General features: G+C 47.8%; 1 protein-coding gene across 2 annotated transcripts in view; it reads right to left on the bottom strand.

Moving 5' to 3' along the window:
- The window catches only part of LZTS1 (leucine zipper tumor suppressor 1), a 63,889-nt gene extending 40,586 nt beyond the window's left edge, over positions 1-23,303 (bottom strand). The window contains exon 1 of one of the 2 annotated variants that reach the window (XM_048513384.1): positions 23,175-23,303. The gene's annotated coding sequence lies outside the window, so the exon portion shown is untranslated. Of the gene's footprint in view, positions 1-14,015; positions 14,069-23,174 lie in introns of those variants that run through there. The other variant, XM_048513385.1, reaches the window with a different exon arrangement.
- Positions 23,304-26,699: the final 3,396 nt, after the last annotated feature.

Here is a 26,699-nt window from a genome sequence, read left to right as displayed (position 1 = left end):
TTGTTTGTAAATGTCAATGACAAGATCTCCATGCGCTTCGCAATTTTCATGCTGCATTAAAACCTCTAATGCCATCTTCTTGCTTCAGTGATATGGCAGCCTGCCAAGGGCATCCATCAGATACCTCAAATCAATTCCCCATCAGCTAGGTTGGAAAAAAGGGGGCCTTGTGTCTTTCCATGGCAATTAAAAGCAGTTTGCCAGAACTGTTTCTTGTACAAAACAAGGCTGGGATGGAAAAGAGAAACCCTTGGAGTGTCTAGGCTGTAAGAAGGAACCGCAACTGATTCCTGTAGTACTGAACTCTCTTTCTGAACAGCAGAAGAAGAAATGCCAGAACATAAGGGTGAAAAAACCCTTTCTGCCCAGATCCTTTTTCAGAGAGGTATGTCTGATTTTGGAAAACTGCTCGCACCCACTGCCAATCATATTGCTCCTTGGCTTGTTTTGCAGCTGGTGTCAGAATGGGGCCGTGGCAGGCCCATACAAAGAGAAGAAGCCCATTCAGACAGACACGTAAGTGTTTTGATTGTTAACAAAGACACATACTTCAGTTCTACCTCGTATTCCAGCCTCATACAACAACCTAGAGAGGTAGGCTAGGACAGAATCATTTGTACACGGCTACCATCATAAAAGCTGATTCATACTAAGGGCTCCTCTATTTCTTAAAGAGTTGGGTCCTGCTACCCTGGATACAATTTAAATTCTTTGCAACCACACAGCATCTGCAGGGAATGGCTGTTTAAAAAAAATAAAGAAGAGTCCATTTGGGGTGGGAGCATCACCACGAAGGACTCCTTCCTCCCCGCCTCCCATGTCAAAACAGACCTGGTTTCCCAGTTTTTGCTGTTTCACATGCACAGGGTGGCCCACATCAAGCAGCAAAACACTAAGAAATAACACCCCCTGACACACACACACCCACCGGTGCAATTCTGGCATGGGGAAAAGGCTTTTCGGGAAGAGATGAGCCCTTCTGTGGCAATGATCCAAGCCAAAGCGGGCTTTCCTCTGTTTTTCAACAGCCATTCCCCAAAGATGGCCACACGGAACCTGAGCTGAGCATGGGAAAACTCAGTCCAACTCTTTAAAACCACACATCTATATTGGCTCAGTCAGACCACTGGTTCTTCCAGCTTAGTTTGATCTACTGCCTGTTAAGTGGTTCTTCACAATCTTGGGTACAGAAAGGTCTTTCCTGCTATCCCAAATCCTTTAATAACAACAACAACAACAACAAAAACACAAGGAGAACCTCACTGGTTTTGCCATCAGATGGCAACATAATGCATTTGCAGAGTGGAAAACATATGATTGCAGTGCAGTCATAAATGGTCCTTATAAGTGGCTGCAGCTCCAACAAAGGATCACCCCCTCCAGTTTTCAGCGAGCACTACTCAGGTTATCAAGGGAAAAGCAAGTAGCAGTCCTGCACCCCATCCCTCCACATGGCCTGAATCTCACCCCATTCATGTTCTTCTTTTAAGTTTTAACTGCATTACCTTGTTGTGTGATAATTCCAGAGGTGTAGCCAGGTTAACCTATCCCAGCAAAAGTGAACCAAAGTCCTGTGGCACCTTAACCACTATCAAGTTTTTCTTTCAGCACCAGCTTTTGCGTGCTATGGCCTCCTCGCCAGACTATAGAGGGGTGATTAAGAAAAGCAGTTGCAAACAGCAAGGCAAAAGAGCCCTTAAAAATGTCCACGGTGAGATTTAATTACGTAAAATTCAAATACAATCAAGAAAAATAAAGAGACCGCTCAGAATAGCAGGTAATTGACAATCTGCCTGTAATTTTGCTAAGATAGTTAACCCCTAGATTGTCTGAGGATTTCCAAATACTTTGGGAGATTATACCAAAATTCTAATTGATGGTGGAGGGGGGGAGTTGTTTACACCACAATCAGTGGATCCTGAAAGACTGAAAATTTCTCCCACAGGTTTCTGAATACTGCCATTTTTTTAAATGTCAGATTTTTTTCCTCCTTTCATAGCACTATATCGCCTAACTCTAATTATGCTATCTTGGGCTCATTTATTTGCTCATATTCAGATGTACTACCTGGTGCCATGTGTCAACGGTGTTCTATTCTTCAACCATTCAGTCCCTACGCAAAGAATAAATGGACACTCATTTCAAAGAGCAGAATTAAGACACCAGTGGGAGGACTCACTTAACAAAACCAGGGAGATTGGGGATAGAGTAATTACTCCTGTTGTGAATAGACGCCATATTTTCCTTGATTACATTAGAATGTCACATAATTACATCTCACCTTGCATTTCCTATATTTCATGGCCTTTTGACTTTACAACTTTTTCCTTTTAGAACTATATATAAATATATATACACACACACACACACACACACACACATATATATGCCTATTTTTAAATAAGTGCGTGCACACACATAAAACCCACAAGAAAAAATGGACTTGTGGAAGCTTATGCTAGAATAAGGAGCTTTTAAAGAGCTACAAGATTCCTGATGTCAGTTTTTAAAAAAAATAAATTGATTTGATTACACTGCTGAAAAGATGCATAATAAATACTGGTCCAGTCAGCTGATCAGCATTTCAACCTCAAGCAAAGTTTTTAACTTCTTTCTCAACGCCACTGATGTCAGCCAGAGTCTTTTCAAAGCCCTGCTTGCCATTTCCGACTGGGGCACAATTCTTGCCCGTGTTCCCCTTGAAATTACAGCATTTCCCATCTTTCCGCAAGACACCAAAAACCTTCTCAGGCAAATTTAACAGCAGTGTGCAAAAATCACAGTGTGTGCCCGTAACAGACATCACTTCATCTGCAAGCTGAGCACAACATTACTCTGGACCAGAAAAGTCACAGTCACTGAGCTCTGAAGACAGCCAATTCACATGTTACAAAGTCATCCCCCCATGGGCTTTTGGTAGAGTTATAATTCTCACATGTGCGTGCAGGCCTGATTCAGACTGGGACAATGGCCAGGAAGAAGGGGTTTCACCCTCCCCTAGTTAGTCAATTTAATGTGGTCCCAAAGAACCCACCATTTGCCCCTCTAATTAAACCTGCACATAGTTACAAGGTTTTCCAGTGGCCAAATAGCAACTCCCCGGGGATGTTTCAGATCAGGAACAGAAGATGAGATTTTGGTTCCTTTTCCTCACTGTCTGCAGTCTCAATCAGAAACAGACCTGCACACACCTGGGAATTAAATTTTTAGCATGGAATTTCTAGAACACACCTGCTGAAAGTCCACGCAAGGGGGACATGAAATCACGGTAACATGTGAATTAGCCCTAATCAACTGAAGATTTCAGCAGAACTAGACCTAGGTTTGTGTTCTCCTGGGTCTCATTTAGCTACATCTTCTTTACTTCAGTCTATTCATATACCTCTGACCTGGATAGCCCAGACTAGCCCAATCTGGTCAGATCTTGGAAGCTAAGCTGTACTTGGATGGGAGACCACCAAGGACTTGGTCAGTACTTGGATGGGAGACCATCAAGGAATTCCAGGGTCACGATACAGAGGCAGACACTGGGAAATCAACTCTGAACATTTCTGGCATTGACCCCCCCCCCCCCCCCCAATAAGTCAACTGTGACTGGAGGGCAAACAGCAGCAGTTCTGGGTCTCCTCCCATCCCCTTATTTTGTGCATACAGAGCACTTGGCCTCTCACATATGTGTGCTTGTGTGTTCTTCAGGGATCCGTCCATGACTCTTTTCAGTGGAAACACTTCTGCGTATTGAATGCAAGGACACAGGCCCTGATGGCTTGCTCATGAAATGAGGAATGCACTGAAAGGCCAGAGTGAAAACAAAAAGCTTGGGGTTAATTAGCTCAATCTGTTCTGCACCAGGAATAATGACCCTGCAGTCACTGGCGCGCGGCTACCTCAGCCACAATGAGGACTTTCCAGTCATCTTGCCCGGCTATCCCTGGGGGAGGCTTGAATAGGACAAGAAAGAAACTGCCATAAAGGAAGCAAGGAAAGGGTCTCTCTTATCTGTGTTGGAAGTCTCGCTGCAGGGGATCTGTCCAGACACTTCACCACAATCATATCTGCATGGTGCACACCCAGTCTGAAGAAAGGGACAGCCCAGGGCCACCTTCACAGTAGGTTAAGAAATAGTCTCTTGGAAGGAGTTCCTGGTTTTCCCTCTGGTAGTTGCCCTCTTCCAGCTCAGACAGTCCACAGAGCCACCTACATTTGACAAAGTTTAGGGCCTGGACAGGTCTTTTCCCAGTCCAACCCAGTTCTACACACAAGTTTTGCTTGGGTTTGGGATTCAAACTGCAGCAGGAGGTTTTTTTAAAATAAAGCAGCCCCATGACATTCCCTAACCTCTAGCACTGTTCTTTCAGAGGGTCTGAGAGACCCAAGCTTGAACCCCCGTTTGTGCCATGGAGGCTCGCTGAGTGATCTTAGGCCAGTCACACACATTCAGCCTAACCCACCTTACAGGGTTGGTGTGAGGATAAGATAGAGGAGAATGATGCAAGCTGCTTTGGGTCTCCATTGGGGAAAAATGTGGGGGATAAGAGGTCAATAAAATATGGGGGGAGGGGAGGAACACTGTCTCCATGCCTTGTTTATGGCTTCTCAGAAGCAACAGCTAGACACTGTGGGAAACAGGAGGCCAGATTAAAAGGACATTTGGTCTAATGCAGAAGGCCTATTCTTCATTTTCCTCAGTTGCCCTTCTGTCCTTTTGTAGCTTGGCACATGCCCAGCAAGGCAGCACTCCGTACCCTTTAATACAGATGCGACTTTCACTATGTAATCTGCCCTCCAAACACTACATACGGCACACATCACAAATCATTCTTTCTTTAATAAACTGAAAAATGAACTAATGGGGAAAAAATTCCCCCGGCATGCAGCTTGCTTTTAAAACATGTTGCCATGGAATGCAACATGAACTGAAATAGTATAATTGAGTTTACGGAAACCATTAGATACATGTCTGAAAGACCAGAAATGGCTATTTGCTCACAGACCAGCCCTCAAAACATCATGCCAAGTCAGCAACCTCACTAAATGTATTCATGCTTTTTTGACCTTTAGAGTTGACTACTGCAGTGTAACAGACATGGGGCTGCCCTTAAAGATGATATGGAAGCTACAATTGGTGCAAAACACAAGAACGTATCCAGCCATTTTTGCACTGATGGCACAATTTACCAAACTTGCTTCCACAAAGTGGCTCCCAAGGCTTGTTTCAGGTCAGGGAAATGGCATGATGGGAAAACTATTCCCCTTCACTTATGCATCGTGATCATATTCCAGATTGGCCATGCATGTAATTGGGAATTAAGAACAGAGCACAGCACTCCAGGGGCACAGATTTAAATTCCTTATGTTGGCCACATGGGGACACAAAGATTTTGCCACATCTGATTTGGCCCTAAAACATGCTCAACAATTTCTTTAGAACTCTATATTTATGCTATCCTCTTTAGGATCAGCCTCCATATAATTAGCAGTTTTATTACAGATTTAAATAAGAAAATGCTGAGATAACCTTTGGGAGATTAAGCGCACATATTACCTTTTTGTCAGGGTGAACAGAATTCCACCTCAGCAAAATCTTCAAAATTAGCATGGCGCATGGTTTATTTATTTATTTATTTATTGTTTAGATTTTTATACCGCCCCGAGGGGCTCTTCCTTTCAAGTTGCACAGGGAGTTCCTTTCAAGTTGCACAGGGAGAAGCTCCCACACTTTGGGCAACTTGACTCACTTATGTAATTGAACAAGGTTTTCATCCTTTATTTTTTGCAAGTTCTATTTTTGCTATGGTGAGAAGAAAGGATTACAGATCCTTGTTTCTTATACACATATTGCAACCCTGAGCAAATTAAGTTGTAACCATCATATTTAAAAAAATCATTTTGATGACTAGATTTTTACTGCTGCATCCAAGTCTGGCCTTAGCCAGGCTCAAATGGACCCTTGCTGCTTCCGCCTCCATGTGGAGGTCAGGTGTGACATGGAGCTCTCCACATGGTGATGGAGTCCAGGCAAGCCCAGCTGACCCTCTTTGCAATCTCCATACAGAGATTGCGGTGCCAGCCTTCAACTGTGCTCCTGAACAGGGAATTCCCAATCAGGTGCACCTAGGGGTGTGTGGCACGGCCACAAAATATGCCCCCCAGAAGTGATGTCTGGGGCCTGAGACCCCCCTTCCACCCCCTAGATACACTACTATTTTTTACAACACCTAAAACAGTCTGGTTGTCCTCAGCCAGGGCTTTTTTGGCCTTGCTGATGGAACATTCTGTCGCATGAAGAAGAAGAAGAAGAAGAGTTTGAATTTATATCCCCCCTTTCTCTCCTGTAGGAGACAGTAGAGTCCTGTGGGATCTAGAGCAATTTTGCTGGGCCTGTAAGACAGAGCTGTTTCACCAGGCCCATGGTTGAGGGCAGTAATGTTTTCCCATCAGGCCATCCTCCCTCCTCCCTTTCCTCTCATCTTTCCCTCCCAGACACAATTGAAGATATTGAGTGGGAAGATATTGGCTATGACAAATACTCTCGGTTTTAGGGCACCAAGGTGGGTTTTTGTGTGTGTGTGTATTATGGAATTTTATGTCAATTTTAATGGTTTTTTTTTCCATGTGACAATGTCTATGATGCACAGCTTCTTTGTTGTAAGCGGCCCTGAATCTGTTTGGGGAAGCTCAGCACAGAAGACAAACAAATAACTGTTTTTAGGGGGCAAAGCCTGTCCCAAGAACTACTTTCACTACGATCCAACCCAGTGCTCTGACTGCTGTGAGCTCCTCAGCAGAATCAGGAAAAAATATCTTCAATAATAAAAGCATCTTCATTTAAAGATGCAAGTACGGGGCCCTGTCATTTGCACATTGACCACCCATCAGCTCTGCCCTGCCCCAAGGCAGAAACCCGCTTGGGTGATCTCTCTCGCCCCTCCACCTGGGAACTTTTCATCTGCTTGTTCCCATCCAGAAAAGGAGCATTCATCAACCTCCCACTGTGCTCAGCCCTGCCTGCCTGCCGGAATGGAGTGACTAAAGTGGTGGGTGGAAGTGCAGCGAGTCAAACCCAATTTAGCAGCTTGCGGTGCCAGGCAGAGGGTGTTCTGTCAAGGACCGTGTTGGCTCAAACAGAGTTGGGGTAGTTTCAGCAGCTCAAGGGTTGCCAAGGGGAAAGAACTCAGTGGCTGGAAAGTGCAAGACGATGGGCAGATGGAGCGTGCAAGCATGTTGCTGCAGCCGTGCTCTGAGGCCGGAAATCATGTGCTGAGCTTCAGTTTCAATCAGTGCGATTTGGCGCATTTGGTGGAAATGTGTGTATGTGTGTGCAAAGTGCCCTCAAGTCACAGCAATCACGGCAACCCAGTAGGGTATAGCTAGTATTTTTCATTCATATATCTGACAAAGCTAGCTCAAGTCCATGAAAACTTATGCTGCGACAAAAACTTGCTAGCCGTTAAAATGCCAACGCTTCAGTTGTTTGTTTGATCAGTGCATTGTGTTAATTACTGTCTTTTTCTCTTTCAAACCATGTTTTTGTTCCTGCTCCCAATAGATTCTCACATCTATTATTTTGAGCCTGCTGATTACCAAAGACACACTGTAGAGATATACTCCCTGGCTAGTTTAATGTCTCTAAGCAGCAGGGGTCAGACAAATGCATCTGAGGTCAGACAAACATATGCCCATGAATGGAAGGTGGAGGAAGTATCTTTTTCTTCACAGCACAGCTATCCTTCCTGCTATCTAGAAGAATGGCAAGAGTGAAGTAAATAAATGCATAAAAATTAATCTTTCTTCCCAGTGATTGATATATGACAACCTGCTCTGGCCAATCGGAAAAAAAAAATAATTTGACAAAGAGACTGGTCACAGGGCATCTTTTAAAACATTAACTTTGTGAGATTGACAAAAAAGAGATACTTCAATCATCAACCATTCTTATTGTTAGGTGAAATGAAAAAGCACGTTAGTTAACTGGAATGATATAGTCGTTAAGAGTGGCAGACTCTAATCTAGAGAACCGGGTTTGTTTCCCTATTCCTCCGCATGAAGCCTGATGGATAGCCTTGTGCCACTCACAGTTCTCTCAGAACTCTCTCAGTGTAGTGATGCACTGCTGACCCAGCAGCACCGTGGTAGAACGTTGGGACGCCAATGGACCTACGGCCTTGCTGGTCGCACCGCACCCCCACTCCTCATCCCCCTATGAGTCACGGGTCATGAACTGTCTGGCTCAGTCACCGGGCGCAGGGACAATGGTCTTGCCCCCAGGTGAGGATTAGGCTCAGACGCTTACGCTCCTCTCCGCACGTAGCCAGGTGAGATCATGCATCACATGATGATCTCCAGGTCTCCCGGTCTCCCGCTCATCTCCCTACCCACCTCCCTTTACACCCACAATGAAACCCTAATAAAAGGTCGCGAGAGACCAGCACAGAGAGAGAGTTGTCAGGATCCGCGAAACCAGCGCTTCCTGTTGCTGGCGGCTCTCCGCCAGATGAAACCTCCTCCAGCGTCTACGCCTATTCCTTAGCGGCGACCCTGCGGGGTTGACTACAAGCTGGTGCGAAACCGGGAATCCTCGAACCTCCACCCTGCTCACCGTCGCCTGGGGAAGGGCCGCGATACCGAAGTCCGCTGGATCGGCGCATCCAGGGACCACCGTTTCGATATCGCCCTGTCCTCTGGATCGGCGCATCCAGAGACTGCCCGTCCTAGGACACTCTCTCGTCGGCCGGAACACGGTGAGTATGGGAGCTTGCAAAAGCAGGGCTTTATGACAACCGTTGGCAGCGAACTGAAAGCGTTAGCGAAATGCGGCAGGGTCCCGTAAAGAGAAGGAGCTGCGCCATAATTGGTTGAGGAGATTGAAGCTCAGTGTCCATGGTACCCAGAGGGGGACATTGAATCTTAAGGACTGGGAAAACATCGAGCGACTCTTAGCACAGAGCCTGCAGCGCCCGATGTCGCTGCTACTGGCGTGGAGACAATGTTTTGTAAGCCATCAGCCTGCAGACCTATGGCTCCCTTGCTGTAGGCCGCCCTCCTTTTCGATCTTTCACCTTCAATTTCAACCCGGAATTTTCTCTATCCACTAAATTGGGCGCCTGTCCTCCTTCTGCCCCTCAACCTTCACCCATTTCAAACTCTCAGCGGCTCAGCCCCTCTACTGCTCCTTCATTTCCGAAGCCACTGCACCTCCGTCAGCGCCACGTAATGGCGGGTTTCAAAACTCGCCAGAGCGTATTAGCCCGCGATCTGCAGAAGAAAACCCTGGCGGAAGAGCGATGCCGAATTCTTGCATTGTGCCCGTCCACTTCACAGATACTGAGGGGAGGGTGGCGTCATCCGGCGGGTTGTCGAGTCACCGCCCCTAAGCTATAACATCCTTACTGAGCTCCGCCAAAGCAATGCGGGCGTAGGAGTCACTAGCCCCTCGTGAGAGGCATGCTGGAGGCCATCGCAAGGAACCACCTAATAATGGTTCCAGACTGACTGGAAGACCACCTTCGCGATGCTCCTGGGCCCTGCACAATTTGTGGTCTGGGAAAGTGAGTTCCGTAGCAGTGCTTCAACAGGAACAGCCGCCTCCGGCGCCTACACAGCCGCTCAGCTTCTACGGCTTTGATGCCTTCAGTAACCCCAACAATCAGATCGTCCTGCGGTGGCCCACCCATACGATTGCGCCTCTGAATGCCTACCACAAGGCGTTTTAGCGAAGATCCCCAATGCCCGGACAGCCAACCCAAAGTTTTTTCTAGCACCCGGCAGAAGCCTCAAAGAGCCCTATGCTGAGTTTGTGAACAGGCTCCAGGAGGCCCTCAAGAGGCAGGTTGACAGCGAGGAGGCCCAGGGGCGAGAACTCCTTAAAGCGCCTTGCCAAGGAGAGCGCCTCCGCTGAGTGCGCCAGCGTCCACCCAGGCCTAGGAAGGAACCCGAGCTGGCCGACATGCTCAAAGCTTGCCAGGATATCGGGTCTTTCGCCCATCAAGCCAGCCTTCTAGTCGCCGCCCTCTCCGCTGCCATGAGGCAGCCCGAGGGCAGTGTTTCAATTCGCGGCAAGCCAAGGACATTTCGGAGGAATTGTAGGCTGCCGGCGGCGGGGGCCTACAACCCTGGCGGAGGAGGTCTCTCCCAGAGGGCGAGGACCCCCAGGAAAGTCTAGGGCCGGGCTCCCAATGCCCGCTGGGGAGGCCAGCGCCGGGCATCTCCCAGCCGGAACCAAGATCCGCACCTCAAACCCTTCCCCAGGAGCTCCCCATGAGATCTTCCGGCTGCTCCAGCTCAGTATAGTGATCCCATCCCCACGAGGAGACCATTAGGCTGGTCTTGCCAAAGCTTCCGCCCAGCTGAACAGGGGTTGTTCATCATCCCAGGGGTCATCGACCCCATGCACCAGGGAGCCATCCACATCCAAGTATGGACAAACATCCTGCAGAAACTGCCAAGTTCACGGAACACCCCTGCCTCTATATGCTCTCCCACTTGAGTCTAATCTAAGTTCAGCTAATCCTAAATCTCGTTGCTCGCTCCCCCTCTACGTCTATACTTCCTGCTCTGCTAGCCCCTTCTACTTCCAAAGTCACCATGCCTCCGCCAGTGCCCCAGAATGGCACGCATTTCAAAAATCTCTGCAGAGTCCACAGTCACTGAATTGCAGCAGAAAGGAATGCTGGCCGGAAGAGGACTGGCCGTTTTGAGCCCTCCTCAGAATGCCCCATAGCCAATCTACAGGACAATGAGGCATGGAAGGGAAGATGCTCGCACAATGGCCTTAAGCCAAAAGTCAGCCGTGAAGAAGAAGCCCCTTAGTCCCTCTCTCAGCTGTAAGGTTCAAACCAGATCTCATAGCCTCTGAGCCTGTGTGCAGAAGCCCTAAGCTCAAAGCTCCCAGTGGCAGCAAAATCGTCAGCACCTCCAGAGAGAGCAAAATCTCAAATCAGAGTTGCAATCCTCCTCGTCACTTTATATGTGCTCTGTATGCCTATGTATGTTCTGTATGTCTTGCCCCCTTCAAGAGACCCCTAAGGTTTTCCCCTCATAGGGGATTTTTCCATTGCTTCTAAGCTATGCTCTTGTGCTTCAATTAAAGTTTTTCTCCTTCTGATTATGTGTGCCAATGCCTTGAAAGGCTTCTACGCCCATTACAGCATCCGCTTTAAGCGGGACACAGCTCGTCGTGCTCCCCAGGATACCGATGGGACTTGCTTCAAGCAGCCTCCATCTTAGTTTAAACCTTCAAAACTTTTCTTCAAACCTCTCCTTGAGAACCTTTTCCTTCGTCCATCTGAGCCTACACTATTACATTGGTGGCATAGTTTACATATGAAGCCAAAATCATTTTCATGCTCCCACATTCTCTGCTGAGGGGCTCCCTGGCTAGTCACAGTGCCAAGGGGTCTCTCAGCCACACCCTATCTTACACAGCCTCCGCTGTGAAGGTAGGAAGCGAGCTCAAACCGGCCAAAGTCCCCTTACGGGGAGGGAAGGTAGAGCTGACTTCCAAACCGCTTCCCCTGCCTTCCTTTCTGCACACCCTCCCTCTTTCTAATGGGCTGGCGCACCCCACCTCTAGATCTAGGATCTGATAAAGGGTTTTTGCAAACCCCTCTCAATTTGTAACTCCTGTGATCAAACCTCAAGCCCAGGAACTGTTTTCTTTGCATCTTCTCTATATCTTTCCTATAGACGCTATATTACGATATGACTATAATTGTGAATTGTTCAAGTTGCTTTGCAAAAAACCCACACCTTAGAGCCGGTGATTGGGATTGTTTTACAAACAAACATCCGACCTGGATATGACCTCTCCCTTCTCCTAAGCCTTCGGCAATTCCCTGCCTTGTATCTCTTAGCGTAGCAGATGTTGCAAGTGATGCGGTCAGCCGGAATGGGCCTTTCGCCTAACGAAAGCCAGCCAAAACAAGCCGAAAAAAAAGGGAGTAGTTCCCCTATTGACCCAATCAAGGTCTCATCCAGCAGACCATATCCAAAGTACTCTTCTCTATTCTCTATCAAAATTGCCCGCCCCACTCAGGGCTCGGGCTTTCCATTGTCATCCTATAAGAACGAATTAACTCAGCCAGCACGCATAAAACCCACAGAAGCGTCGCTTGTTTTTTCTCTTCTATACAGGAGTCCAGCTCGCCATGCCAGGCCAGCCCCATCCCGGAGATGGAGCCGGGGCCTCCCTGGAGGGATCGACCCCGCTTGCCCTGTTGAGAGAGCGCCCGATCACCCTCCAGCCTGGGCCAAGATGGGAGGGACACCCATTCTTCCACCGAGGAGATGCGCCCAACCCAGGCTGCCATTGAGACCAGCTATGGCTCAAAGGTTGGCCTTTGTGTGTCGCTGCTCCTCATCTACAGCCGCCATTCTCTCTCTCCTCTCTGCAGCCCTGGCTGGAAACTTGGAATTGCAGCCAGGAACATTCCTGATAGATTAACCCTTGGAACTCTCCGGCTGTTTTCAGCGGCTTGAATAATTGTTGGAACCACGCCTTCTCTCACAACCTTGCTCGTGAGGAATCACTGAACCTGCAATGCTAAAGACTATCAGTAGCTCTCCCTCGGCTCTTGAGAAATCCATGGACTCTAGCGTCATCGGCTCTGTAGCTTTGGTAGTCAAACAGCAAGAGCCATGCATTGGACAATTATGCAACCCGCGGGTTTGCCTTCCTTCATACATCATCCAGCCTATGTATGCGTTTAGCCATGTTTTGCTGTTTAAATTTATTGCATGCCCTAGTTTTTTGAAGTTATGTTATTTGTTATTGCTGCATTTCCGCCTGTCTGTCTGCCGGGACTCTCTGCTACCCCAGGCTCCACCCCAGGAGCCCGGACGCCCGCCCGGCAGCTCGCTCTGCCTTTCGATCCCTCCTGTCGAAGCAGCCTTTGGTCGCCCTCTCAAAGGCGGAGCCTGTCCCCTTTGCTTGGGAGCCCGGACTTGTTTCCTGTAACACCAAGACTATTGGCGGCTGGCCTGTGCCCTTAGAAGCCCATCAATTCTACCTCCATTGCTCTGGGCGGCTCTCTGGCCTCCTCGAGCAGCAGGAACCGTCAAGCGACCCTAGACAATCGTGCAGCTATTGATTACTTATTGTTATTACATCTGGAGTTGTGAGAATGTACATAATATGTGTTGTTTTAATCTTTCTGATAATTCCCAAATTGATTCATATGAAATTACATGAGCTGCAAGTTGTATCTAATCTGAAGTATGATGTTTTGCCCCATTGGTGGTCAGCCCTCTGGAGCTGGCTGCCGGAGGGAGATGGTTGATGTGTTATTGTACAGCTCTGCATTGGTTTAATTGTGTGCCTCGTTATCCGGATCTTGCTTCGTTCAATGTGTGTCCTAATATTGCCTGTAGCGTGTGCAAAGAAGCCCCTCCGTTTCCCTTACCCGCTTGAGCCAAGTTCTAATGTTACACAAGCAGCTTGGTCAGCTTGACCAGATGGCCGGAGGAGACAAAGCGTCCTTTAAATCGCCCTTAGCATTTCGGTCCCCCTTTTTCTAAAATGTAAAAAAAGGAGGAGATGTAGTGATGCACTGCTGACCCAGCAGCACCGTGGTAGAAACGTTAGGGCCTTCAATGGACCCTCTGGCCTTGCTGGTCGCACAGCACCCCCACTCCTCATCCCCTATGAGTCGCGGGTCATGAACTGAAATGTCTGGCTCAGTCACGAGGCTTAGGGACAATGGTCTTGCCCCCCAGGTGAGAGGATTAGGCTCAGGCAGCTACGGCTCCCCTCTCCGCACGTAGCCAGGTGAGATCATGCATCACATGATGATCTCCAGGTCTCCCGGTCTCCCGCTCATCTCCCTACCCACCTCCTTTACACGCCCACAATGAAACCCTAATAAAAGGTGCGAGAGACCAGCACAGAGAGAGTTGTCAGGATCACGAAAACCCGCGCTTCCTGTTGCTGACGCTCTCCGCCAGATGAAACCTCCTCCGCGTCTCGCCTATTCCTTAGCGACGACCCTGCGGGGTTGACTACACTCAGCCCCACCTACCTGACACGGTATCTGCTGTGAAGAGGGAAAGGCAACTTGTAAGCCACTTTGATACTCCTTAAGGTAGAGAAAAAGTGTGGTATAAAAACCAACTCCTCTTCTTCTCCTGTTATTCTGAAACAATAAAATAATTTTTTTAAAAATGAAACATTTTAACACTCTTAAGTGAAGGGATTTTTTTTTCTTTTGTTGAGGCAGCTGTGCAAACTAAGCCATTTTTCCTACACAAAGAAGTCTGTAGTTACATATAATTCTGGGTCAGCATCAGAGGTTGGTAAGGATGGGCAGTTACTGCTTGCTTGCTTGCATGGCAGTGGGAGAGGACAGCCCTGCCACCATGCGCCAACTGCTGCTGTTGCGTGAGCAAGAACCCAGGCAGCATGCGAGACAAAGCCTGATGGCAACCAGGGTCACAGCTTTACAAAACAGCACCCAGGGCCAAACCTGGGCACTGCCCCCCCTTCCACAGCTGCTCCCCACTGAACTCCATCTGGGAGTGGGGCCAGCCAAGCTCACCCGACCCCCGATCTCCATGTAAAGATCGGGGGTGGGATAGGCCTGTTTGATGCTTGCCTCAGCTTGTCGAGGTCCAGCTTTAAATTGCAGACTTCCAGCCTGCAGTTTAAAGCTTGATCCAAGCAAATAAAGCTGGTGTGTGTGTGTGTGTAGCCAACAGTATAAAGCTAGAGCTGGTCAGCCCCCAGTGCTGTCTGATCCTGGCCTCAGAGAGGCTTGGATTTAGCTTTAAACTGTAGACTGGATGTGAGCTGAGGCCGGCATCAAATGACCCCACCAACCCCTGAGGAGATGTGGGTGTGGCAAGATGGCTGGCCATGGTCCCAATCTCCACATGGAGTTTGGGGGGTGGGGCGGGACACCTGCACCCCTGCTCGGCATCCTAAAGGAAGTGGCTCCCTATGCCCTGATGGAGATCCCTCCCTCCCTCCCTCCCTCTCCCTCTCTCATTGTGTGAAGAAAAGGCTTGGGGCCAAGCACCTGGGGGCAAGTCACTAGCCAGAAGTCAGGACACATGAGCAGCCAAGCAGCAGAGGTGTGAGAATGAATCAGAGCATTCCTCTACACATTTACTCATAAGTAAGGCCCACTGAGTTTAGTGGGGTTTACTCTCAAGTAAACATCTACAGGAAGGTACACTGTACATGTGTGGAGGAAGGGAAGCAGCTGGGAGTCTGGTCTAGGTGGCAAATGGTGCTCATTCATGCCCTAAACAGAAAAGAATGTGCCTCTGAGTTGCAACCAACTCATGGCCAGTCCAACAACAGAGTGCTCAAGGCAAGACATGCAAAGAAGTGGTTTGCCACAGTCTTCCTTCACTTAGGTACCTCACACTTCCAGCGTAGTGTAGTGGCTAAGAGCAGGTGGATTCTAATCTGGAGAACCGGGTTTGATTCCCCACCCCTCCACCTGAGTGGCAGAGGCTTATCTGGTGAACCAGATGTGTTTCCTCACTCCTACATTCCTGCTGGGTGGCCTTGGACTAGTCAGTCTGTTCAGAACTCTCTCAGCTCCACCTACCTCACAAGGTGTGTATTGTGGGGAGAGGAAGTGAAAGGAGTCTCCTTACAGGAGAGAAAGAGGGATATAAATCCAAATTCTTCTTCTTCCATGGTGGTCTCCCGTCCACTGGCTGGGGACAACCCTGCTTAGCTTCCCAAGCCCTGATGAACTTGGACCAAACAAGGTTATTTGGGCTACTGACCCATAAGGAAGTTTGAAAAAATAAAGTTATTTTCGACTCACTGGCTTTCTTGGTTTCAAAAAAAGTATTTGATGGCATGCTAGGTGGTAAGCTGGCAATACTGGTCTGTTCACCAAGCAGCATGCCTGCTCTGTTAGAAGCACACTTGGTGCCTGCATATCATGTTTTCTCATCCTCCTTGGAGATTTTTTAATCATGAGCACAATGCAATTGAGCACTTACGTCTCTGCATTTGACCTACATACTTTGTAACGCAAAACAAAGCACATTTGGTATCTTTAGTTCTGTTCCTTTTCTGGAGATTTCAGAGCTCTCTGGGTAAGCATACACAGTTATCCAGAACACAAGGAAGAAAAAAACAGAAGCTGAAAAACAAACTTATCATTGTATTGTCGAATGCTTTCACGGCCGGAATTGCTGGGGTGCTGTGTGGTTTCCGGGCTGTATGGCCGTGGATCCTCTGAAGATGCCAGCCACAGATGCAGGTGAAACGTAAGAGAGAATGCTGCTAGAACATGTCCATACAGCCCGGAAACTTATCATTATCAGCCCAATGATGGACAAGAGGTCACACAAACATTCTCATCATGGGTAAGTGTGACAAATGTGAAATATGGACTCAACACCAGGGCAGTGGGACCCAATGTATCATCTATGAACCTGTCCAATTGTTAAGCTCTCTGCTGGAGGCCCATCTCTGAGAACCCAAAATCTAGAGGTAAGACTAAGAAGGATAGTGCCTTTTTCATGGTGATTCACTAATGGTGGAACACTCTCCCTATAGCTATTTGGCTGGCACCTGTACTGATCACTTTGAGTTCTCAGTAACAAACATTCTGATTTTTCCAAATTTTTAATATTTTTACTCAGAAAATAAGCAAAATTTGAACCACATGCCACAACAGATTATATGATAAAGGGGATACATGTTGGCAGAGTGCCAATTACACAGAGAAGCTGCAGACTCACTGATTAAAGATAAAGTTAAATGTTTATTACAGAACTACATTTCAGATTGGAAAACTGAGGGACAGGTAGCCTTCAGCTACCTCGCTAGCTACGGAGGAGGAAGAAGAGACTTCTGAAAAGTAGGAGGAAATTAGACCTCAGATCATCAGCCTAATGACGGACAAGAGCTGACACAAAAGGATGGAAAGTTCTTACAGCCCAATCTAGCAGACCAATTGCCTGCCCCCTGCTGGATCTTCTCACTTATACACTCCTATTACACCAGCAAGGGGAAATAAACTAGACTTCTTCAAAGATGGGCAATAGCTCTCTTGGATCCCACCAATAATTTGTTTTACCACTATATCCAAATCATTCAATGAGACTCAGAAGTGATGTTTACAAATGCTGTAACCTGTGATTTGTTCACTGTAAACCAGAGCTAGCAATCTTCACCATTTTAACTGCTTCACCAACCCATGCCTCCATTTCTATTGTACAATGCCTATAAATGTCAAAGGTTATAGAGTATTACTACCAACCATACCGCAATTCTAAAAAACTATCACCGCTGCCACCACCTTTCTTTCAAATAACAGTATTTTTACTATGCAATTCTATGCAGAGTTACTCCAAGCCTGAGCCCATTCAAATCAATGGGCTTAGAGCAGAGTACCTTAGCGTAGGATTGCACTGTTAATAATTTCTACCACTGTTTTTATATTTATTTCCTGCTGACTTGCAGCATTCTAATTATGATGCTAGCTATAGCTGAAGGCTGAGGCACAAACACTCCATATAAAGAAATGTTCTACTCCTGTGTCCCATTGCAGGCCATCTTATATGTAGAAGGTCTCAGGTGTCCTCCACATTCCACTTGCATATTTGCATGGAAAAGAAATTTCACCCCACCCCACCCCTTGAATCATACCTGCAAAGGCCATGCTTGATAAAGGTATTCAGTTATTTCTCCTCCTCTTTCTGAGATACTTTTTCAGTGTTTTAAAGCTGTCAACATCCCCCCCCCCCCAAAGCTGAAAGGAACAACAATCTTTACCTACAAGCTTCGACTGCAATGTCCTATTTGAGGGATTTCTACCTGTAAATGTTTGTTGTTGTTATTGTTCATTCGCTGAGCAGTTAGGACAATCACAGCTGTACAAACGGGTTCAATTTCCAACACAGTAATCCAATGTCAACAGGACATTGGCAATGCTGATAACAGAGGTCACAGGTGCATCGGGCGTTACAGTTTGCAAACTGGCAGCAACCGACTACAAGAAACCCAGCACCGAGAATGCCTGAATGGGTGAACAACCAAGCCAGATTCAGTGAGCATGCTTGAGGCACAACAAGGCTAAGTGAATCTGGCAGGCTGTATTCTAGCAATGCTTTTTTTCTAAAGCAAGGTATTCAGTCCAGCAGCTGGCACAGTTCTGTCAGGAATTTTAGACGGCACAGGCTTGTTAGGAGTTTTGTTCCAGGTGACAAACTCCACAAAGACCCCATCTGCTCCCACTCCTACTTGACCACATAGCAGATTCTATAACCACGGTGGAACAATGGCCGGATAATCATAACCTCATCTTGGCACCACACACTCCTCCATCTCCAGACAGAGATCCCATATGCGATTTACAGTTTCGCCCTCTTTCACTTTTCCTAATGCACCTGAACTGGAAGAAACTATATTCTGTTCCACAATCCACCTAAAGAGAATAGTTCGGTCAGCTGAGGTGCAGCAGTTGAGAAAGTTGTATGCTTTCGCATTAGAATATAGTCCCAAACGAATATGAGAATTATCATTCATTTTTGCGCACTGTTTTTTTCTCAAGACCATTATTTTGTGCATTATTGAACATGGTACTTTGATACAAGAGCATTTATGCCAAAAGGTATCTTTACTTTCAAATGGATGTGGCGAGCAGGGCTAGGAAAGCACTAGGACCCAGGCAGAGCACTCTGCAACAAAGAAAATCTGGCATGCTTTGTTCTATGGTGGAGGAATACACAATCTACTATCATCTTTATGTGGAACCGAGTAGCAGAGGTAAAATGGTAGAGCAGCCTGGATCTAGTAAGCTGCCTTTTTACCAAGTCAGACCATTGGTTCATAGAGCTCAGGACTATTTCTTCTGATTAGCAGAAGTGCTCCAGGGTCTCAGGCATAGAAAGACCATTCCAAACACCAGGAAACTGAAAATACTAGAAACTGAATCTGGGACTTCCTGCATGCAATAGATCAGTCTTCTCCCCCCACTGAGCTACAGCCCCTCCCCTAAGAGGATCCAGGGTGGGAAAGCAAAATAATTACTATTTTATGTCCGAGAGGTTGAAACTGCTACAGCTTGGTGTTGGGTGGGTGGGGATCAGACTGGGAGTTCAGGAGGGGCTGAATGTCACGGAAGGGGAAGCACTGGAACAGAGCAAAGTACAAAACTGCAAGAAATTCCTACCCTTTTCAGTTTTCTGCTGTAGCACTATGTTGATCTGAACACTCCTTGGGACAGGGATCTTTATGACTTTTCTTTGAAAATATTCTGTGTGTGGATGGTGCTACGTACATAAAAAAATGGGGACGCTGGGAATTTCCCCCTTTAAAACAATGTCTAATGTAGGGTGGGGGAATGGCACATTTTCCTTACACATCAGCACAGCCTGCGTCAGTTCTACCTGCTTTACACAAGAGCAGAAGATCTATGTCAACTCTCTCTGTGTGCCATTAAAGCACAGCTGACTTATGGTGACTCTTCAGGGTTTTCATTGCCTACCTTCGCATGGGCTGAGAGAGTTCTGAGAGAACTGTGACTAGTCCGAGGTCATCCAGCAAGCTTCATGTGGAGGAGTGGGGATTCAAACCCAGTTAACCACTACAATCTACTGGATATGTGCTATAAAATTGTATGAGCATGATCCAAGCCTTCTAAAAACCTGACACTGGTGCCATCAAGGAACAGGTCTTGAAAGTTCTGGGGTTCTGTTGTTGTTTTACTTCCAATCTTTTGTTGTTCTTTTGCATTTCCATTGAGGGGATTTAACCTTTTTAAAAGCCATCTATAAGTTTGCTGGGTTAAGAGACAGCATAAGCTTGAGATATTTGATCAATACACTGAGCTGTACTGCCATCCAGCTCTACAGTGGTTAAAAACCAGAATTACATAACATGCAAATACTTAAAACAGCTAAAAATTCCGGCACAAAAGCCTACTAATAACAAAACATTCCAAAATGTATCAACAGACAGGTAACTTGCACAAACACTGACCATGATTCATCTGCCCTTTCTATCACCTTTATTAACACTCACAAAGTCTACTTTTATTTTATTTAATTTAAGCAGAGAGGTGTTTTCAAAATCTCCTGTTCTGAACTTTCTAATGATAAGGCAGGAAGGTCTGCAAAGGGAATGAAGCAAATCCTTGGACTTTTCCCCACTTACCTTAAGCCCCGTGCTACTTTCTTCAAATAGCGCGGGATCCCCGGGCACTCCCCACGACGGGCGGCGACTGCGCAGCCGCCCCGACGCTGCCGCTGTTGCACCCCCTCAGCGCGCCGCATCCCTTGTGCTCTTGTAAAGGGTGACTTTTGATGACCCCACGCAGAGCGCGGGGTCGTGGGGACGCCCGGGCGCACGCCAGGGATGCCGCGCACTGAGAGCAGCGTGCGGCATAGGGGGGATCCCGGGGAGTGGGGAAACGCCCCTTGGTTACAAAACCTCTTTTGGCTGCAGAAATCACGAAAGTGATGCCACACACTCTTTTCCCATCACGGCATTAAGGTGAAGATTTGCTTTTGTTCATTTCAGCCATGAGGAGACCTTTCTATGCAGCATACCCTAAATCAGGGTTCTGTAACCTGTGGCTCTCCAGATGTTCATAGACTACAATTCCCAACAGTCCCTACCAGCATGGCCAATTGGCCATGCTGGCAGGGGCTGATGGGAATTGTAGTCCATGAACATCTGGAGAGCTGCAGGTTGCAGACACCTGCCCTGCCCTAAGTGCTCCAGCCCCCACCCCCCCCAGACAAGCTAAGAGGTCTCTGGGCACATACAATCCAGGCACAAGCTTCAGATCAAAGCTGATCACGAATATCTATTATTACTTCCACCTTCTTATGCCCTAGGGCAGCATCTCAAAATAGGCAGTGCTCCCACGGAGGTGGAAAACGCACAGGCAAAGACAACCCACTCACAAAACGGTAGGGGCAGGATCCAAGGACACCCCCCCTCCTGCAAATATAGCCTGTGAAGGAGCTTTCCAGAGCCAGGACTTCCAAACGTCCCATGCCAATTCAGATGCTTCTGCATACAATCTCGCACAGGTATATTAACCCACTTACATATTTATACATGAATACACCTACACCATCCTGACGCTGCCTTTCCTGAATGCATTTTGTATGGTAACCACTTACACAACATGTGCCTACAAGAGGCAGAAACCTGATATTTCCTCACACACTGTTGTACTGGGAACAGCAGCCTGCTTTTATGTTCCTAGACAGCTGTGGTGACCCTCGGAAAAGCCTAGGCTGAAGATGCAGCTTGCCAGACCCTGTCGCTGTCTGTCTGTTTCAATATTCTACACATGAAAGTTTCCAGACAACAAAGAACAGGTGTAAGGAAAACAGACACTCTTCGAATTGGCCCAGAGGCTTAAGCTCTGGATTTTCTTCTTGGTGTGGGACATGTAAAATCCAGCATTACCCTGTGGACAGAGAAATTATTTGGAGAAAAGGGCAGAATCGCTCTGCTGTAAGGCATTGGTTCTGTTATGAACTGAACATCTGTCCACCTCAGGTTCAAATGATGAGCACTGATAAGCAAAGCACGTTGCATTGTTTTGGATGTCACAACTGGATCAAGGGACTGAAGATTGTCCCATAAGACCTGTATATTGCAATGTGAATGTTCATCTTGTCAGAAATGAGGCACAGATTTTTCAGATGCTAGTCCAAAGCATCCTCTTTTTTGCCATCAAGTCACAGCAGACTTATGGCAACCTCGCGGGATTTTCAAGGCACAAGGCATCAGTCTGTCATTGCCTGTCTCCTCCTGCCAACCTTGGTATTCCTTGGAGGTCTCCTATCCAAATATTAGCCAGGGTCAGGGCTGAGATTGTCCAACTGGCCCAAGCTCACCCAGCAATTTTCCACGGGGCAAGTGGGGATTTGAACATGGATTTCTCAGTAACCACCACTCCGGCTCTTTCGGAGCATCCTTAATTGCTGATAAATTCCTTCAAACCAGTGGGATGCGGAGTAGTCACCAGTGTTCCCCTGCCACATCAAAGCATGCAAGTCTTTTTAATTGCATTTGTTCCTCCTAAATGCATTATGCACAAAGTATCCTATCACATATAAATATACCATACCATGAAAAGTCCCCCTGTACTTCTGGGCATGTGACCAGATTTAAATGTGTCCATGAGTGATGGAGGAGATGCACATCACAAACACACACTCAAAAAGAGAACAAGGAAACCACAACCATGTCACATTTGCAGTGTGTGCAAATCCTCTCTTAACGTCCCCCTCAAATTATTTTAATATTGGTGACCCAGCGGTCGCCAGCGTTTGTCTGCTGCAGTACAAACAACACAGAGGGCTGGCGGAAGGCAGGCACCAGCAGCAGCCCCCAGACAAAGATTCCCACAGGGCCTCCCCTTCCCATCACTGAGGCCCACCCCAAACATCTTTTGAAAGCCAATTACATCCTTGCCAGGCTCTGTAGTCCACTACAGCTATCAGTGATTTGCAGAAATATATCCCCAAGCCTTCCAAAAATCTTGGGGCACCTTCAAGACTAATTGTGGGCATATATTTCTGTGGCCCAGCATCCACCTGACGGGACCAAGTAGGCTCTGGTCCACAACAGCTTCCACAAAAATGTATGCATAGGACTCTGTGCCTTGATGTTCACCATATAACATGCACCCCACACAAGAGTGCTCAGCAAGTGCTGGAGAAACACAAGGCTGGTCTATGAGAACAGTTATGAGTCGCGTTACCCTCCATACCTGACATGGGGCTTTGGGTATGACACGTGCCGTCTGCACGAAGCATCCGCTTTCAACCCATGAAACCATGACAACACACCAGCCAGCCCTAAGAATGACATGTGTAATGGCATTCTGAGGAACCCACAGCTTGCTTTGAAGTGGGCTCCTAGTGCCAGCGCTGCTCACCTCTCGCACACCTTATGCAAAGTTGCTACTCTCTACCCATACCCTATTCGGCCGCTCTGTCCGTGAGACTGCGGTGTGCGTGCCCGGGACGCAAAGCTCCAGAAGTGCCAGGTGGCCTGTTTTGTCTGGCGGGCGGCTGTTTACATGATGACAGGCGCCGCTTTGGAACCAGGGGCTTTTTAATGCGCTTGTACCGGAGGCGCGCGCCCAGCCTGGGCTAATCCCCCCACATCCCACCTGGGAAGTCCCAGGCTCTCCCATCCCCGCTGGGTCCGGAGCCCCTTCCCCCCGCGCCGCCCTTACCTGGCCCTACCGCTGGCTCCAGCCAGACGAGTCCCGTCTCCGATGCGCCAACCCAGCCGCCAGCCGCCCCCGCCGCCCCCGTCTCTTCCCCCGGGCCCGGCCGGGGTTGCTTCAGTGCAGAGCCGCCAGTGCATGCATAGAACTGGCCGGGGAGGGGTGGGGGAGAGAATTGAGGAAGGCGTGGCCCTGTTTTACATACACGGTGTTAATTGGCTGCTTAACAGGCGCGGGGAGTCGGGGCGCGCGGGGAGAGGGCGCGCGCTTTGTGCACCGCTGCTGGCAGCTGCCGGGCGTGATGGAGCAATAAAGGGCGGGGAGGGGGGAGCGCAGGCGCTAATCTGTGTCCCCAAGGCCCGGCACGTGCCGCCGCCGCCTGCGCCCCCCGCCCGGAGGAGGAGGGGTCGGGCTTGGGACTGCGAGAGGGGGAAGGGGCTGCTGCAAGCAGGAGAGCCGGCTGGACGCGCCTGCCCAGGGAAGGCGGCGAGCAAATTCTCCACCTTGGTGAAACCGCGAGTTTATGGAGGAGCGCTCTGCTGCAGAGCACATTGCAAAGGCTCAACGGGGGTGTGCGTGTCATGTTTTGGTTCAGGAAAAGCCTCGTCCTCCCTCCCCTCCCCCAACGGCATTTTTGGATCACCTTGACCTGTCTCTCCCACATCCTGCCCAGGCGCACCCCAGCGCTCTGAACCTGCCTCTCCCGCGTCCCGCTCAGACGATCTAACCCCCACCTGCAGGATGGGTTAGATCGTCTGAGCGGGATGCGGTTGAGGCAGGTTCAGACCCCACGCTGCTGTGCTGGGTGAGCGCGGCTGCTCACTCTTACCTAGCCTACCTCACAGGGATGCCTGTTGTGAAGATAAAATGGAAGAGGTGAGGGTAGAAGTTGTTTTGGGTCACTCTTGAGAGGGAAAAATGTGATATAAACGTCTAAATAAAGTTTCATTTTCTTCACATCCTCTCCAAAACAGCTGGTTTTTCCCCTCCCCTGCTGGCTGATATTCCCATTTCACAGATCGGTACAGAGATTCGGAGATCAGCATTTACTTGAGCCAGCATCTAAGTGAGAAAGGCTGCAATCTGGTGGATTCTTAAACTTTTCAGAAGACTTACCTCCAAGTAAACTTGCGTAGGAGCAGGTTGTAAAATGCTTCTTTCTGTCAGTTGCATTTTTATCCCACCCTTTCATCACAGAACTCAGGGTAGGAAATATGGCTCTCTTCTCTATGGTAACCCAGTGAGGTATGTCAGGATGCCAGAGAATAACTGGACCATGATCACCAGGTGGGTTTCATTGCTGAATGAGGATTTGAGTGGGGGTCCCAGCTTCTTTACTCAACCAAATATACCCCACTGTCTTTTCCCCTCACACTAACACAGTACCCTACTTATACTAAAGCCTGTCTCAGTGACCTTCCAAAACTGAATGAAAAAATTGCAACTTTTTTTCAGTAGTAAACAAATACACAAGTAAAGCTTCCACCCTGGGAACTATCTTTTAGAACAGCACCTTCAAACACTATTCACAGGTGTCAAACTCGTGCCCCTCCAGATGTTATGGACTACATGATGCTGGCAGGGGATGGTGGGAACTGTAGTCCATAACATCTGGAGGGCCACGAGTTTGACACCTGTAGGGTCCAGACACCCCACACTGGGAGGAGGTAGACAAGATCCACAACATGTTTGAAAGAGAAAGACCGCAACACAAAACGAATCGCAGGAGCTGTCGGCACAAGCCCTAAAAGACAATGTGAAAGTAAAAGAGACTAGAACTGGTACAACCTGTAGTAATAACCCCTGGAAATCAGACAGTGTGGTCTCCCACGCAAGGAGGCCTAATGAGCTTATAATAACAAGGCCTTGGCGCAGTGGCATGTAGAATATCCCAGGTTCAATCTCTAGCATCTCCAGCCTACAGACAGTCGGTGTTGAGGAAAACCTGTCAGGGCTTGAGATCCTGCCTGGAGAGCCTCAGGCGAGAGGAACCAAAGGTCTGCCCATATATGGCAGCTTCCTGTATTCTCACAGATTGACTCAGTCTCATAGACTTCCGGGCTTACCAGTGTTTAGGATTGCAACCTGGCTTACACAGATGCTTTGAAACACATGGAGAACAAAAGAATGTAAATGGCAGAGCCAATTCTTAACATTACAGTCAGTTTCTATGGACAGAGCGGTACAGAGTTAGAGAGTCAGGTCTATAATCTATCTTTAGGAGATCTGCATTCAAACACCCATTCTACCATGGAAACTTGCTTGGGCCAATTGTTCTCAGTCTACCCTACCTCACAGGATTGTTATAAGGATAAAATGGAAGAGGGAAACATTGTTATAAGGATAAAATGGAAGAGGGAAACATTATGTATGAGTCCCTTCTGTGGAGAAAACTGGGTATAAATATCCAAATAAGACATGCACAGTTTAATCTTAAGAAATACGCCTAAAAGTACCATTTTATGCACTAAGTTGTAGACTGCACATTTTATGTTATTAAACCGGTAAAATAACTGTAGGTGTCACAAGGAAATTATTGCACACATCTCAGTTTTTCCCAAAATGACCATTCTTCTCCCCAAAATGCCCCCCCCCCGGCTTTAAAACGTTTGGAAATTTTACATTAACTTCCCCTAATTTTTAGGTGGGACAATTTAGAAATTAAAAAATAAACAAGCAAATTAAGGTGCCTGCTAGGACACTGACCACAGCCAGTGAAAGGCACCCTTTAACTAATATAAACAGAAGGCAGACCTGTGAAGTTGAAGGAAAACTGTATCACTGCTCTGTTTTGAATCCCTGCTGAAGTCTACGATGGAGACAGAATTCTTCTGCACTCAAGGAACTGGTAATTATTTGGGTGTGAAGAAAGGTGTTCTAAGCTATTGATCGTTTGCAGTGTGCCAGCATCATACTGATCTCTTTGTTCACCCCAGGATCAAGGGCAGTTTGTTCCAATGAAGTCAACTCGCCTACCTGGAATGTGCTGACTGGGAGCTGGCATGCACCTCGGGAGTCCCGGCATCAGGTGTTGCACTGTCTGCCTTGTGGCCAGGTATGCAGCAATGGATCCCTCTTTTCTTCTGGAGCAGTCACACCTGCACCCATTTTAGGAAAGCAAGCCTAAATCTGCCCCTGCCTCAGGGGTTTTTGGAATCAGGCCCAAATGTCTGGATACTTTAAAAATTTGCTTGCTCCTGGTGCTTTCGGTTTTTGAGACACTAAATGGGACAGGAGAAGCAGTATTTTGTACAGCACATCCAAAGAGTGTGCCGCAGCGCTGGCATGCGGGCTTACCAAACACCAGGGAATATAAGCAAACCCCGTGGCGGAGGCCGGGCAAACCTTTTGGGGCACGGCATGGGAAAATGGAGGTGTGGCTGCAACGTAACAGCTGGATCTGGAAATGCAAGAAATACTGTTTGTGTTGCCAGACGCAATATTCCCAAGCATGCCCACCCAGTCAAACTTTTCTCATTGCCATACCCAATCTCTGCTTGCATATTCATTTATACCCTGCCCTTCTCCACA

Source organism: Sphaerodactylus townsendi, linkage group LG12, assembly GCF_021028975.2.
Source record: "Sphaerodactylus townsendi isolate TG3544 linkage group LG12, MPM_Stown_v2.3, whole genome shotgun sequence".
Classification (NCBI taxonomy): domain Eukaryota; kingdom Metazoa; phylum Chordata; class Lepidosauria; order Squamata; family Sphaerodactylidae; genus Sphaerodactylus; species Sphaerodactylus townsendi.
The sequence above is the reverse complement of the archived record's forward strand: the minus strand, read 5'-3'. Positions and strand labels throughout refer to the sequence as shown.